This window comes from Pristiophorus japonicus, chromosome 23 (genome assembly GCF_044704955.1).
Source record: "Pristiophorus japonicus isolate sPriJap1 chromosome 23, sPriJap1.hap1, whole genome shotgun sequence".
Taxonomy (NCBI): domain Eukaryota; kingdom Metazoa; phylum Chordata; class Chondrichthyes; family Pristiophoridae; genus Pristiophorus; species Pristiophorus japonicus.
Genome location: NC_091999.1, coordinates 42677760 through 42689562, shown reverse-complemented (window position 1 = coordinate 42689562; position 11803 = coordinate 42677760). Strand labels below are relative to the sequence as shown.

General features: G+C 44.7%; 1 non-coding gene across 1 annotated transcript; it reads right to left on the bottom strand.

Annotated features, from left to right (window-relative positions):
• Positions 1 to 10264: 10264 nt before the first annotated feature.
• Positions 10265 to 10347, bottom strand: trnal-uaa (transfer RNA leucine (anticodon UAA)). The gene has a single exon. It is a non-coding gene; the product is annotated as a tRNA-Leu (tRNA).
• Between the last annotated feature and the right edge of the window lie 1456 nt (positions 10348 to 11803).

Genomic DNA, 11803 nt, shown 5'->3' with positions numbered 1-11803 from the left:
GAGGATTTACAGACGAGAAATTTAAACCAATCAAGATCTGACAGTCACTCGATTCATCAGGACCTGAATATCATCAGCCTTTGAATGTGGAAGAAGAAATGTTTGCCTATTCTGTTCGTGGGAAAATATTTCAAACATCAGTGTGACTGGAAAATCACGGAGACATGCACACACACCCGAGTGAGAATGTTCCAGTGAAATGACTGTGGAAAAAGCTTTAATCTTTTATACTGCCTGAAAAATATTCCACCATTCGCAGCGGGGAGTTCTACACTCACTGGTTCCCCTCCCCTGAAGGTACTGACTCGGGCTGGGTTCAGTTCTACACTCACTGGTACCCCTCCCCTGAAGATACTGACTCTGGCTGGGTTCAGTTCTACACTCACTGGTTCCCCTCCCCTGAAGGTACTGACTCTGGCTGGGTTCAGTTCTACACTCACTGGTTCCCCTCCCCTGAAGGTACTGACTCTGGCTGGGTTCAGTTCAACACTCATTGATTCCCCTCCCCTGAAGCTACTGACTCTGACTGGGTTCAGTTCTACACTCACTGGTTTCCCTCTCCTGAAGGTGCTGACTCTGGCTGGGTTCAGTTCAACACTCACTGGTTCTCCTCCCTCTTAGCCCCTGAAGTTGCCGACTCTGTCTCCATTCCTCTTCCCAATACTCTGTCTTTCACTATAAGCTTTCGCTCTGTAATTTTGGTGAGGTGCTCTCCTCAACTAATCAGCAAAGTGCGGTTGTTTACAGACTTTCCATGATTCACTTCCTGTCCTGGAGTTTGCCATGGGGCCGCTTTTTTGAGCTTCCGGCTGGAACGATGCAGGAGAAACCGGGAACTGGCGGTTGAGGGGTGGATAATGTTAGATACAGAGTAAAGCTCCATCTTCACTGCCCCAGCAAACACACCCAGGGTACGTACAGCACGGGGTTGGGTGCAGAGTAAAGCTCCCTCTACACTGTCCCATCAAACACTCCCAGGGCAGGTACAGCACGGGGTTAGATACAGAGTAAAACTCCCTCTACAGTGTCCCATCAAACACTCCCAGGACACGAACAGCACGGGCTTAGATACAGAGTAAAAATCAATCTGCACTGTCCGATCGGACATCCCAGGGCTGGTACAGCACGGGTTAGATACAGAGCAAAACTCCATATACACTGGCCCATGAAACACGGGCAGGTACAGCACGCGTTAGATACAAAGCAAAGCTCCATCTACACTGCCCCAACAAACATTCCCTGGGTCGGTACAGCACGGGGTTAGATACAGAGTAAAGTTCCCTCTGCACTGTCCCATTAAACACTCACAGGAATGGTACTGCACGGGTTAGATACTGACACCAATCTCCACCTGTCTGATATAAACCAACCCCACAGTCACTGACACCAATCCCCTCCCGTCTGAAATAAACCAACCCACAGTCAGTGACACCAATACCCTCCTCTCTGATATAAATCAACCCCTCAGTCACTGACACCAATCCCCTCCTGTCTGATATATACCAACCCCACAGTCACTGACACTAATCCTCTCCTGTCTGATATAAACCAACCCCACAGTCACTGACACCAATCCCCTCCTGTCTGATATAAACCAACCCCATAGTCACTGACACCAATCTCCTCCTGTCTGATAGAAACCAACCCCACAGTCACTGACACCAATCCCCTCCTGTCTGATATAAACTAGCCCCACGGTCACTGACATCAATCCCTTCCTGGCTGATATAAACCAGCCCCACACTCACTGACACCAATCGCCTCCTGTCTCATATAAACCAACCCCACAGGCCCAGAAGGATTAAACTCAGCCCGTTACCTGGATTGGATTTGTCTCCAGAGCAGGAGTGCAGCAGCATAGAATGGCATTTGTGAGTTTGGTAAGTGGGTGAGTTTTAAGGGTTATTCTCTTTAAATCATTTAGAGGCTGGAGTAAATTGTTAGTGGCAATTGCCAGTAGCTTCGAAGTAAGTAGCAGTTTAATTTAAAAGGGAAACGTTAAATAGTTGGGAATCTTTCAGATTTAGACAGAGAAAAACAAGGTAACTGTCTAGTAGGAGGCAATTAGCAGTTAGTTAAAATCAGTTCTGTAAACGACTGACCAGTAGTGAGTCATCTGACCTAGATACAGTTTAAAAAGAGGCAGCTCGTGCAGAGCACGGAGTGCAGCAGCATAGAGTGGCATTTATGAGTTTGGTAAGTGGGTGAGTTCGGGCAAGTTGGGGTGGCTGGTGCTGTTTTGTCTTATTTTTCCTACCAGTGCTGACACTAGAGCAGCTGACAAGGAGTGCAAGAGTAGGAGACGGAGGCCCAGAGTCAAGCCCAACCAGCTGCAGACTTGATAGAGGGGTGTGAAATCGAAAGGTGACGTCACAGCCTAGCTGGTAAGTGGTTGGCTGTTCGACTGGTAAGTATAACTCTCTTTTAGACTAACTTTTAGATTGGTTTAATTGGCAGCGAACTACTAAGCAGCTGTTTGGTGTTTAAGTAAATTTCAGTAAGTAAATTAATTTAAGGGTTAAGTCATGGCAGGAGAGCTCGTACCCATGTCATGCTCCTCCAGTGCTATGTGGGAAATCAGGGACGCTTCCAGTGTCCCTGACTACTATGTGTGCAGGAAGTGTGTCCAGCTGCAGCTCCTGACAGACCACATGACGGCATTGGAGCTGCGGATGGACTCACTCTGGAGCATGCGCGATGCTGAGAGTGTTGTGGATAGCACATTTAGTGAGTTGGTCACACCGCAGGTAAGGGTTAGGACAGATAGTGAATGGGTGACCAAGAGACAAGGCAAGAGCAGGAAGGTACTGCAGGAGTCCCCTGCGGTCATCTCCTCCAAAAAAAATATACCATGTTGGATAATGTTGGGGGAGATGACTTACCAGGGGAAGGCACCAGCAGCCAGGTTAATGGCAGCATGTGTGGCTCTGCTGCACAGAACGGCGGGAAAAAGAGTGGGAGAGCTAAAGTGATAGGGAACTCTATTGTAATGGGAATAGATAGGAGTTTCTGCGGCTGCAATCGAGACTCCAGGATTGTATGTTGCCTCCCTGGTGCAAGGGTCAAGGATGTCTCGGAGCGGCTGCAGAGCTTTCTGGAGAGGGAGAGTGAACACCAGTTGTCGTGGTACATGTAGGTACCAGCGATATAGGTAAGAAGCAGGAAGAGGTCCTACAAGCTGAATTCAGGGAGCGAGCAGTTAAATTAAAAAGTAGGACCTCAAAGGTAGGAATCTCTGGATTGCTACCAGTGCCACGTGCTAATCAGAGTAGAGGGAGCAGGATAGTTAGAATAAATACGTGGCTTGAGCAGTGGTGCAAGAGGGAGGGATTCAAAATCCTGGGACATTGGAACCAGTTCTGGGGGAAGTGGGACCTGTACAAAAGAGACAGTCTGCACTTGGGGCACTCGGCCACGACTACTGGGTTTCTGCAGCGTTAAATGTTACTCAGATTAAAACGCAAGCATCCGTCTCTCTGCAGCAGAACGACACAGAGTCATGAAAAAGTCTCCGTTTGCTCAACCTCTGAAAGAGATAATCTCCTCTTGCTGTATTTTTACTCTTCGAGATTGCTCCAGAACATTTTAACATAAATCTATACAAAGGAACAGATGTAAAATTCTACATGTTGAAAATGCTGCCTTCCCCGTCGGGGAATTGTACACCGGTCCCCCGCGAGACAGGCGTAATTATTCACCACTATACTAATGAGGAACCGACGAGCACATACTCTATCACAGCAGCAATCGAGCTGTGTACAGAACTGGGCACTGTGAGAAAGAGACAGACATATTGAGAGACAGAGACAATCAGACAAACAGGGAGAGACAGACAGCGAGATAGTAACAAAGAGAGAGAGACAGTGTGAGACTGCGAGGGAGGGTCAGTCTGAGTGAGACAAAGACTCAAACACATACATATACAGAGATATGTGTGTGCTCCATAAAGAGAGAGGCAAAGAGTGATGAAAAGACAGATGAAGACAAAGAGAAATAGAGATACAAAGAGAGAGACAGATAGAGAGAGATACAGAAAATGAGGGAAATATTCAGCAGGTTAGAGACAGGGACTAACAGATAGGCAGAGAGATCGATAGAGGCAGTAATCTAAGGATTGCTACCAATGCCACATGCTCGTCAGAGCACGAATCGCAGGATAGCTCAGATGAATACGTGGTTTGAGGAATGGTGCAAGGGGAGGGATGCAAATCCCTGGGACATTGGAACCGGTGCTGGGGGAGATGGGAAAGTACCTAACGGACGGACTGCACCGGGGCAGGAACGGAACCGATGTCCTCGGCAGAGTGTTTGCTAGTGCTGTTGAGGAGGATTTAAACAAAAAAGGAAGGGGGTGGGAATCTGTGCAGGGAGGTAGAGGGAAGTAAAAAGGGGGCAGGAGCAAATGGTAGGAAGGAAAAAAGCAAGTGTGGAGGTCAGAGAAATCAAGTGCAAAATTCAAAAAGAGCCACATTACAACATAATTAAAAAAAGGACAAAGAGTGTTTAAAAAAACAAGCCTGAAGGCTCTGAGTATCAATGCGAATAGCATTCGTCATAAGGTGGATGAATTAACTGCGCAGATAGCTGTTAACGGATATGATGTAATTTGGATTACGGAGACATGGCTCCAGGGAGACCAAGGCTGGTAACTCAACATCCAGGGGTATTCAATATTCAGGACGGACAGAGAGAAAGGAAAAGGAGGTGGGGTAGCATTACTGGTTAAAGAGGAGAATCACGCAATAGTAAGGAAGGATATTAGCTTGGATGATGTAGAATCTATAGGGGTACAGCTGCGAAACACCAAAGGGCAGAAAACGTTAGTGGGTGTTCTGTACAAACTACGGATCAGACTGAATGAGAAAAAAAACTCAAACACATAGATACACAGAGACGTGTTTGCATGGTCCATAAACAGAGGGAGGCAAATAGTGATGGAATGTCAAGAAAAATACAGGTACAAAGAGAGAGACAGATGGAGAGAAAGACAGATAGAGAGAGCGAGACATAGAAACAATAACAAAAAATGATGGAAATACTCATCAGGTTACAGTCAGGGACTAACAGAGACAGGCAAAGACATGAACAGAGATGATGCGAAAATGAAAGACAGTCAGACAGAGAGTCTCAGAGAATCCCTTTGGAACAGAACTGGACACCGTGAGAAAGAGACAGAGACAAACTGAGAAACAGGGACAGACAGAGTGAATCAGAGAGAGGCAGACTGAGAGACAAAGACTCAAACACACAAACACATACACAGCTCTCTAAAGAGAGAGAGAGGCAGAGACTGAGCGACACGGATACATTTCACAATTTAATTTCATTATCTGCTCAGAGTGCCACAGAGATACAGAAAAATGCAAATGCAACAAATGAAAATCGGGTATCACTGAGCAGGATGGGAAAAATCTCTGCTTAATTAAGGAATTACCAGGAGTGGGGTTCAAACCCACGCGGGTATAAACCCATTGGATCTTAAGCCAAACGCCTTAAGCACTCGGCCATCCTTGTCCTGTCAACGCTTGGACTCAGCGACAGGCAAAGAGAGGCAGACAGACAGAGATGATGGGAAAGTGTGAGCCAGTCAGACAGAGAGTCTGAGAGAATCCCATTGGTACTGAACTGGACAACGTGAGAAAGAGACAGATTGAGAGACAGAGACAAACAGAGAAACAGGGACAGACAGAGTGAGTCAGACTGAGAGAGACAAATACTCAAACATACAAACACATACACAGCTCTCTAAAGAGAGAGAGAGAGGTAGAGACCGAGCGACACAGATACATTTCAAAATTTCATTTCATTATCGGTTCAGAATGTCACATATTTACAGAAAATTGCAGATGCAACAGGTGAAAATCCGTTATCACTGATCAAAATGTGAGGAAATCCGTGTTACATTAAAGATATACGAGGAGTGGGGTACGAACCCATGCGGAAAAAACTCATTGAATTTTAAGGCCCACGCCTCAACCACTCGTCCATCCTCATCCTGACAGAATCTGGATCCTGTCTCTGTGAGAATCTGGGCTACAACCCCACCCCCACATACACACACATACACAAAGATTTTCAGTGAGCATTTACGAACATTTTTAGTAATATTACACAGGGGCAACTCTCCTATTCTTTTTCGAGTAATGCTCTGGGAACTTTCACATTCACCCGAGGGTGCAGACGGAGCATCAATTTAACATTTCATTCGAAAGTCAACAGCTTCAACAATGCAAAATTCCCAAGTGCTGCACTTGCGTGTTAGCCAACAGTATATGTTCAAGTCTCAGGAATGGGACTTGAACACACAAACTCCTGATAGAGTCAAGAATGCTGCCACTGAACCAAAGCCGATACCAAAGTTCACAACCGTATTATTTTCCACAAGTCTTTTTAAAAAGTTCCAGGACATACCAAATTCATGGTGATGATTTCCATAGACAGTTGCACATACACAGAGATATATATAGAGATAGACAGACACACAGACACACACACACACACATAACCAAAAATATACATGCAGAGATGCCTTAGACATATAGAGGGATAGACAGGCTGAATCACTGTCGCTACTCTGGCTGATTTTTGCGTTTTTCTATCCGTATGTATCGTGAATATTGCAGATTAATAAAAATGAGAAAAAATTGTCAGTGTTGAAAGGTGTGGGACGTTATTCCATCTATCTCAGGATCAGTTTTGCAGAGACCTGGTTAAATTGTGAATGGAATGAAAAAAAGCTGAGAATCGGAGTCGACAGGATTCAAACCGACGCAAGCATAACTCAATAGATTTTTCGTCCATTGCCTTAATCACGCGACCACGACTACTGCGTCACTGCCTCTTTTAACGTTACTCAGAAAAAATGCAGTCATCCATCTCTGTGCAGCAGACGGCACAGAATCCTGAAAAAGTTTCCGTTTGCTAAAAATTGGGAAGAGGCAATCTCCTCGTCCTGTATTTTTACTGTTCTCTATTGCTCTGTAAATTTTTAATTTGAATCTATACCAAGAAACAGAAGTAAAATTCTACATTTTGAAAAAACTACCTCCCTTCGAGGAATTGAACCCCGGTCTCCCGCGTGACAAATAGGGATACGCACCCCTATACTAACGAGGAACCAACGTGCATAAGTTCTGTCAGAGCAGGAATCGAGCTGTGAACAGAACTGGACACCATGCGAAGGAGACAGACACATTGAGAGACGGAGACAAACCGACAAACAGGGAGAGACAGACAGCGAGATAGAGACAACAGGAGACAGAAAGTGTGAGACTGAGAAGGAGAGGCAGACTGAGTGAGAAAAAGACTCAAACACAGACATATACAGAGATGTGTGTGTGTGATCTGTAAAGAGAGAGAGGGAAAGAGTGAGAGAAAGACAGTGAGAAAGACAGTAACAAGGAGAGAGACAGATAGAGAGAGAGTGACAGGTAGAGAAAGAGAGACAAAGATATAAACAGAAAATGATGGGAATAATCAGTAGGTTAAAGACAGGATCTACCAGCGACAGGCAAAGAGAGACAGACAGGGAGAGACATAGACAGACAGAGATGATGGGAAAGAGTGAGACAGTCAAACAGAGAGATTGAGAGAATCCCATTGGAACAGAACTGGACACCGTGAGAAAGAGACAGACACATTGAGAGACAGAGACAAACAGGGAAACAGGAAGTGACAGACAGCGAGATAGAGACAAAGAGAGACAGAAAGTTTGAGACTGATAGGGAGGGTCAGACTGAGTGAGACAAAGACACAAATACATACATACACAGAGATGTCTTTGCGTGCTCCATAAAGAGAGGGAGGCAAATAGTAATGGAATGACAAGAAAAAAACAGGGACAAAGAGAGAGACAAAGAGGGAGAAAGATCGAGAGAGAGACAAAGAGATAAAAACAGAAAATGATGGAAATACTCATCAGGTTTAGACAGGGAATAACAGAGACAGGCAAAGACATGGACAGAGAGAGATGATGGGAAAGAGAGAGACAGTGAGACAGAGAGTCTGAGAGAATCCCTTTGGAAAAGAACTGGACACCGTGAGAAAGAAACAGATTGAGAGACAGAGACAAACAGAGAAAGAGTGACAGACATAGTGAGTCAGAGAGAGACGATGGCTCAAACATACAAACACATACACAGCTCTCTAAAGAGAGAGAGAGCCAGAGACCGACGAAACAGATACATTTCACAATTTCATTGCCTTCTCGGCTCAGAGTGTCAAATCGTTGCAGAAAATTGCAGATTCAACAGGTGAAAATCCGGTATCAGTGATCATAATGGGAGGAAATGCGTGTTAAATTGAATTGATACCAGGACTGCGGTACGAATCCACACGGGAAAAATCCATTGAATTTTAAGGCCAACGCCTTTAAAAACTCGGCCATCTTGGTCCTGTCAGGATCTGGATTCTGTCTCTGTGAGAACCTGGGCTTCATCTCCGCCCCCTCAGACACACACATACACAGAGGCTTTCAGTGAGCATTTACGAACATTTTTAGTAATATTGACACGGGGGCAACTCTCCTATTCTTTTTCGAGTAATGCTCTGGGACCTTTCACATCCACCCGAGGGTGCAGACGGAGCTTCAATTTAACATTTCATCCGAAAGTCAACAGCTTCAACAAAGCAAAATTCCCCAAGTGCTGCACTTGAGTGTTAGCCAAGGTTTTCTGCTCAAGTCTCAGAAGTGGGACTTGAACACACAAACTCCTGATTCAGTCGAGAGTGCTGCCACTGAACCAAAGCCGATACCAAAGTTCACAGCCGTATTATTTTCCCCATGAATTTTTTATAAGTTCCAGGACATACCATATTTATGGTGATGATTTCCACAGACAGCTGCACATACACAGAGACGTATGCACAGATAGACAGACACAGAGACACACACACATACATAACCAAAAATTTGCATGCACCATCGGACATGCACAGATGCCTCAGACATATAGAGGAAGAGGCAGGCTGAATCACTGTCGACACTTTGGCTGATTTTTGCGTTTAACATCCGTATGTATCGTGAATATTGCAGATTAATAAAAATGTGGAAAAAAATGTCAGTGTTGAAAGGTGTGGGACGTTTTTCCATCTGTCTCAGGATCACTTTTGTCGAGACATGGTTAAATTGTGAAATGGAATGAAAAATGCTAAAAATCATAATCGGCAGGATTCGAACCCCTTCATAGGAAAACCCAATGGATTTCTAGTCCATCGCCTTAACCACTTGGCCACGACTGCTGCATCTGTGCATCCTAAAACGTGACTGAGAAAAAAAACTCAGTCATCCATCTCTGTGCAGCAGACGGTCAAAGATTCCTGAAAAATTCTCCATTTGCTAAATATCTGCAAGAGGCAATCACCTCTACCTGTATTTCTCCTGTTCCATGTTGCTCTGGAACTTTTTAATATGAATCTTTTCCAAGAAACATTAGTAAAATTCTACATTTTGAAAAAACTGCCCTCCATCAGGGAATTGAACCCCAGTCGCCCACTTGATAGGCTGGGATACTCACCACTATATTAACGAGGAACTGACGAACAGCAGTTCTGTCAAAGCAATATTCGAGCTGTGAACAGAACTGGACACCATGAGAAGTCGACAGACACATTGAGAGACAGAGACAAACTGACAAACAGGGAGAGACCGGCAGCGAGATATAGACAATGAGGGACAGCAAGTGTGAGACTGAAAAGGAGAGGCAGACTGAGTGAGAAAAATATTCTCAAACACATACATATACAGAGATCTGTGTGTGTGATCTATAAAGAGAGAGACGGAAAGAGTGAGAGAAAGACAGGGACAAAGAGAGAGACAAAGAGCGAGACAGATAGAGAGAAAGACAAATAGAGAGAGAGAGACATAGAGACAAAAACATAAAATGATGGAAATACTCATCAGGTTAGAGACAGGGACTAACAGAGACAGGCAAAGGCATGGACAGACAGAGATGATGTGAAAGAGAGAGCTAGTCAGACAGAGAGTCTGATAGAATCCCATTGGAATAGAACTGGACACCGTGTGAAAGAAACAGATTGAGAGACAAAGACAAACAGAGAAATAGTGACAGACAGAGTGAGACTCAAACACATACACAGCTCTCCAAAGAGAGAGTGAGGCAGAGACTGAGCGACACAGATATATTTCACAATTTTATTTCATTATCTGCTCAGAGTGTTACCGAGTTACAGAAAAATGCAAATGCAACAGATGAAAATCGGGGTTCACTGTATAGGATTGGAAAAATCTGTTCAATTAAGGAATTACCAGGAGTGGGGTTCGAACCCACGCGGGTATAAACCCATTGGATCTTAAGCCCAACGCCTTAACCACTCGGCCATCCTGGTCCTGTCAACACTTGGACTCTGTCTCTGTGAGAATCTGGGCTTCAACTCCACCCCCACAGAAACACACAAACACATCGGGTTTCAGGGAGCATTTTCGAACATTTTTCATCATATTGACACGGGCGCAACTCTCCTATTCTTTTTCGAGTAATGTATTGGGAACTTTCACATCCACCCGAGGGTGCAGACGCAGCTTCAATTTAACATTTCATCCGAAAGTCAACAGTTTCAACAATGTAAAATTTCCCAAGTACTGCACTTGAGTGTCAGCCAAGATGATGTGCTCAAGTCTCAGAAGTGAGGCTGACACACACAACATCCTGATCAGTCGAGAATGGAGCCACTGAAACAAAGCTGATACCAAAGATCACAACCGTATTATTTTCCCCAAGTTTTTTAATATTTCCATGACATTAGAAATTCATGGTGATGCTTTGCATAGACAGTTGCACATACACAGAGACATACATACAGATTGACATACACAGACACACACACACACACAATAATCAAAAATATACACGCATCAACATAGAAACATAGAAATTAATTGCAGGAGCAGGCCATTCGGCCCTTCGAGCTTGCACCACCATTCAATAAGATCATGGCTTATCATTCAACCTCAGTAACCCTTTCCTGCTTTCTCTCCATACCCCTTGATCCCTATAGCCGTAAGGGCCATATCTAACTCCCTTTTGAATATATCTAACGAACTGGTCTCAACAATTTTCTGCGGTAGAGAATGCCACAGGTTAACCACTCTCTGAGTGAAGAAGTTTCTCCTCATCTCGGTCCTAAATGCCTTACCCCTTATTCTTTGGCTGAGACCTTGGTTCTCTAACTCCCCAGCAATGGGCACATTCTACCTGCCTCTCAGCTGTCCAATCTCGTCAGAATTTTATATATTTCTATGAGAGCGCCTCTCATTCTTCTGAACTCCAGTGGATACCAGCCCAGTTGATCCAGTCTCTCCTCATATGTCAGTCCTGCCATCCCCGGAATCAGTCTGGTGAACCTTCGCTGTACTCCCTCAATAGCAAGGACGTCCTTCCTCAGATTTGGAGACCAAAACTGAACACAATATTCCAGGTGTGGCCTCACCAAGTCCCTGTGAAATTGCAGTAAGACCTCCCTGCTCCTATATAGAAATCCTCTTGCTCTGACGGCGAACATGCCATTTGCCTTCTTCACCGCCTGGTGCACCTACCTGCCAAGAATCAATGACTGATGCACCTTGACACCCAGATCAAGATATACACAGAGTGCTTTAGACAAATAGATGGATAGACAGGCAGGGCCACTGTCGCTACTTTGGCTGGCTTTTGCTTTTTTCTATCCGTATTTATCGTGAATATTGCAGAATAATTAAAGAAAGAAAGCAGCGGCTGTGTTGAAAGGTGTGGGACGTTGTTCCATCTCTCTCAGAATCAGTGTTGCATGGACCTGGTTAAATTGT